Source organism: Orbicella faveolata, unplaced genomic scaffold (genome assembly GCF_042242905.1).
Source record: "Orbicella faveolata isolate gen_17 unplaced genomic scaffold, um_ofav_v1 contig_15, whole genome shotgun sequence".
NCBI classification, from domain to species: domain Eukaryota; kingdom Metazoa; phylum Cnidaria; class Anthozoa; order Scleractinia; family Merulinidae; genus Orbicella; species Orbicella faveolata.
This window is the reverse complement of record NW_028301542.1, coordinates 11,454,863-11,460,000: the sequence shown is the minus strand read 5'-3', so window position 1 is coordinate 11,460,000 and position 5,138 is coordinate 11,454,863. Positions and strand designations below refer to the sequence as shown.

Genomic DNA, 5,138 nt, shown 5'->3' with positions numbered 1-5,138 from the left:
GAAGTTGCTTGAGCTTCATTAGAGCCCTAAAAGATACCACTTAAAACGAATAGGTTTGATTACCAGCCACTGTTCACTTGTAGACCCGACTCGCGTACTCGAGATATAAACCAGAAATTAAATGAGAGCGTTTCTTTTATTATTATTTCCTCGAGTGCACCCTAAAGGATACTTTGACAGCTAAAAACGGCGACGTTTCGTCATCAACATCCTAAGTGAGACCAGAATCCTTGATTTGTACCCGAGACGACGAGCATCCCCGACCTTTTCATGTAGGACTCCCCCCCTGGTTTCGAACATCAGCCGTCTAAGGCCGTTTTACAGTCGCTTGCAGTGTGTTAAGTTAGTTATTTTCGAGAGGTAGAATGTAACGATTTTTTCATTGTAAGGAAAATACTTATGGTTCTTGCTTAGTGATTCAGGGAAAGCCTTCGTGGTTTTTCCTTCACAAACCTACGTGATATTGTGAGGTCGAAAGAAATCGATATAAACGAATGATTTATGGCTCCAGACGATCTTTTTAACACAAGAAACGGAAAGAAAAACGCTATCTTTCGGTAAATGGTTTCTTGTCGGAAAAAGAAAAAACAATGAAGAAGAAATGAATAGATAATCAGCAGTCACCACTAGGATTCGCACTCGCTATATCTCGCATGGCGAGCCAGCGCTTAGCTCACTACGCTACTTGTACATAAGTTACTGGAGGGCGAAAGTTAGAATTATTCATTTATGAACCGAAGGCTCAAGTGTTTCGTTCAGTCTATACCTCACGTTTAACCAAACAAAATGATCTTGCTGTTTTTGACTACAGCACAAGGAAATGTACAGATACATGTAATGTAATATATAGATTTAGGCCAACCTAAAAGCGTAGCTCCTGGGCCGGGTTGTTCAGAGCCCGATTAAGCTGACCCAGGTAAAGGTAGAATTTTGATTTGAGTTTTGTAACTTTGCGGTAAGGTTTTCTGTATATTGTTTGGCCTTCTGTTTTGAGTTTTAATAATCACGATATACACAAAAGCAGCAAAAAAACATTTGTTTAGAAGAAAGCGTTATAATTTGGTTAACTTTTAATTCTGGGTTAGCGTTAACCGGCTTCCGAACAATCCTGCCCTGTCTTCAACAAACTAACCTGACATGAGCCTGCGATCCAATCAAAAACCAGCACTTGGTCAGCGGTCAACTTAAAAAAACACGCAACCTCCATGAGCTATAAACTTGAGCCCGCGATATAGTCACGTGATACTGGTCAGCGGATACCTTGTTTTGACAGGTGTCGATTGATCATAACATGGATGCCCAATATCAAAGAACTAAACCAAGGCTGCATGTCTCTGTCAACCTATTATTTTGAGTATGACCGCCATGTTGCGCGACTCCGTCGTCACTGTCGTGCATACACGCCCGCGAGCAATACCGCTAGCTATGATAACGATCAGAAAATCAACTCCTGGGTTTCCTTTTCTTTCCTATATGAGTATGGGGCTCCGCTTGGCGGGCCGAGCTCCGCTAAAACGTGTAGGCAGGCCTGAGTAACAAACAGTTTCTTATCGTTGAACTTTTTCATTTTGCAAATATCACAACACACCCCTGAATATATGGAAAAAGGTTTCATGGGCTTGTTCAAAAGCTAGACTGCCCTCAAATCACAAGTAGTTCCTTAATGAGCAATGCCTCATAACACCCTTCCATAATTTATTTTCCAAGTTCAGTGGCTCACAGCCACTTTGATTTTTACGTCTGGTGCCTCGAAGATTGTTGTATTTTTACAGATTAATGTTATTAAATGAGACTATTGACCCTTTAATTATCCAAGGTCAATAATCTCCTTGTAATGTACATTGCATCATTTATCTAGGTATAGTTCAATATTTCTTTGCAATTGTTGTTCTCAACAGGATCCAACAGAGATCAGAGTATACACAATTGATTTCCTGGTGGATATTAATAACTGGTGTCACAACCAGGAGCTGTGGAATGAAAAGAGATAGTCCATCTTCATATGCTGTCTCTACAATGTTGTAGTTTTGAGTATGCTTGATAAGTTTGGTTTTATGAGGAGAAAAAGGTTCTATTAATATCAACTATTTACTTTCATGTTTTAGAAAACTTTTCTCCAAAATGTTATAATTTTAGCATATGATTGTTTAATGATGCATTTCTTGACTGCCAGTTTTAGACTGTAATATAATGTTGATAATAAATTTCAATTAAAGATTGTTTTGTACTGTTTTGTTTCTGTAACGCACAGGCCCAGTTCAAAATCATCACTTTTGTGGTTGTCCAGAATGACTGAATTATTGTTGATGTTTTCCAAAAGGACAGCCCAATTTGTCAAGGCAATTAAGACCCAAGATAAACCCTATATAATAGTCAACTCAAAGGGTTTTATTTTAATGCTGTGTAAATCTTTAAACTTTTTATCACTGTTATGGTAACTATTTGGTCCTGAGTCTGTCAGTATTGAAACTTTGGATTAGGGTAATGTTAAGTTTTCTTTCAAAAGGTTATTCTTAGACTCAACTAGACACAAAAATCAATTTTGAATCTGAAATACAGATATGCATGTGCCAATAATGGTCTTTTTTTAAAAAATTGATTCATACTAGGGCCCCAATTATATGGTCTCGGTTACCCGAGACAACCCTCCCCCCAGGTAACCCTAGCTGAGGTAACTTTTCACTTATTTCTTTGCAAAATTCAACCACCATTTACAAGAGGATTGCAAACCCGTCTCGGGGGGCGAGACAACTCGGGTGGGCAAGTTGTCTTACCTCGGCAGGTAAGGTAACCCTGGCAGGCAGGACAACTTTTCTTCATATACTTTGGCTTGCCTAACTGGGACAACTCTCGGCATGTCAAATGCCACAAAATGTCTCGCTTTAGGATTTAACACAGAAATTTGTATCAAAGAAGTGAAATCAGACATAGGAGGTCTTACAGTTGAGTGAATATGTCAAGTGAGGTATCAAAATAATCCTTGATAGTTATTCTATCAATATGTGTAGTTATCAGAATTTTCGTTTTCATTTTTTGGTCCTTATGGTTAATAACTTTGTCTATTTTGAGTATGGTGTTACACAATTGTTAATAATTAAACTCTTACAATGGTTTCATGTTACATCAAACACCTTGCTAATTGCACTCAAAATAAAATGTAATCAAGGATCATGATGCTTTTTGCAGAACCTGATTATGTTAAAAAGGTAATAACTTAAGATGTTTTAAATCATCTGGGTCTAAATTTTCAGAAATCCTTAAAAATTAATTTTGGCTCCAGTGGGTTAATGGTGTACTTCACTTCTGACCAGTTTTATTGGTATTTTGGCAGAGTATTCTAAATTACGTAAGAGTTTCACCCCACTGACCAGTAATGAAAGAGTGCACAACCAATTTTTCAGTAGTACAGTAAGGTACTGCACTATAATCTTGGGCTATGATAAATAACTGACATATGTTGACACAGTGCACAAAAGGTCTGACAAATTCCCATTAAATAAACTGTATCTCTTCAGTTCATTGTAACATAATAAAGTACAATTTTCCAGCCGTAAAGCAAAAATGTAAACAATAACACATAGTCAGAAAAAATTGCATTCAAGCTTTCGTATACTGAATATATTACTGGCTGTCAGAGAAGCATAAAGCTGCATCACTCGGAAAGCACAATTATTCAAGTATTGATAAACGTTACAAAGTGGCAGGATATATGGAGGAAATAGCTGCAGATATCCATCTGCGTGTGTAGGATTGATCGATCAATCAATCTTTTGCGGACTCATCTTCACTCTGAGACTCGATCACAGAAAACCCCACATTTTTATAGTCTTCATTGATCATCATGTGTAGGTAAGGTAATCCAAAGATTTTTAGAGCATAACATTCAATGTTCAGCAAGACGAAAAAACTTCAGCTTTTAACAGACCTTTAGTCGCCTATCCAGAGATCCGAACAACATGAGAGAACGTGTAAACTGAAGCTCATTGTAATATTTACCCATAATGCAGTTCGGTGCGTGGCCAACCTCCTCCTTCAAGAATACAATAATGGATTATTTGAATATTAAACCCTCTTGTCGTTCCAAGAATATGGCCAACGGGTTCAATATTCAAAAAATCAATTCACTATTGCATTCTTGAAGTGACTAGCGGGTTCAATATCCAAATAATCAATTCATGAATGTCATCTTGAGCTACACTTGGTTTGACCGTATGACTGTTTCATACTATCGATAATAATTTTATAGTTTCACAACATGGTTTTAGTGTAATGATATATTAATCACTAAACGCATCTTTATTGTTTGATGGAAGTAAACTTCCATTGAGAAATCTAAATTTCTATTAGATCATATTACAATCATTGGAATCAGCGAACAGTTTTCGCAAGCAATATTTCCTGCTGTAGATTGCTGAACATCTTGCCCGTCAAGGGAGCATTGAGGACAACTTAGGAAGACTGGTTGCAATATACCTTTCTAAAATAGTCCTACAGAACTTAACAAGTTCAGTTTCACCACACGTTCAACAACAATTTGTAGAAAAAGTGTAAACACAATAGCAATTAGGGTTGAACCAAAAGGTGTAATGTCTTACCGCTCTGCCGGCCGCTGATCGTAGAAATAGCCACCAAAAGCCACAAAATTTTGACGTAAGATGCGTTTCAGTTGCAGTGCATACTTGATCAATATAATCCAGCCGACAGTAGATTGATTTAGAGCGGAAACGTTCAAGAAGATCCAGAAACAAAAGACTTCCGAGCCACTTCCGGGATGATCTGATGCTTTCATCGCGAAGGTCTGATCGCAAAGAACTATGGGAATTGTTATCCCTAATTTGGGGTCTGCCTAATTTTCTTTAAAAAAAGCGGCCTGAAAATAATACAAAATACATGCCTAATTTTGACCCGCGCTCACCGAGATTTGATCAATTATATAATAATATATAATATATAATAAATTGATCTAGCTTCGGTCCATATTGTTTATGGATTGTACTGCACGGCAAATGATCCCCGATGGCAAGTGATCCCCAGACCGGATATGATCCCCAAACTGGACCGCAAAAGATCCCGAACCGCAAATGATCCCTTATGTGGACCGCAAATGATCCCGCCGGAAAACGAAGAATGGCATGGAG

The 5,138-nt window shown here is 37.9% G+C and overlaps 1 protein-coding gene across 2 annotated transcripts in view; it reads right to left on the bottom strand.

Annotated features, from left to right (window-relative positions):
• The window catches only part of LOC110060734 (uncharacterized), a 40,369-nt gene extending 35,576 nt beyond the window's left edge, over window positions 1–4,793 (bottom strand). For both annotated transcript variants that reach the window (XM_089288412.1, XM_089288413.1), the window contains exon 1: window positions 4,596–4,793. The gene's annotated coding sequence lies outside the window, so the exon portion shown is untranslated. The remainder of the gene's footprint in view (window positions 1–4,595) is intronic.
• Window positions 4,794–5,138: the final 345 nt, after the last annotated feature.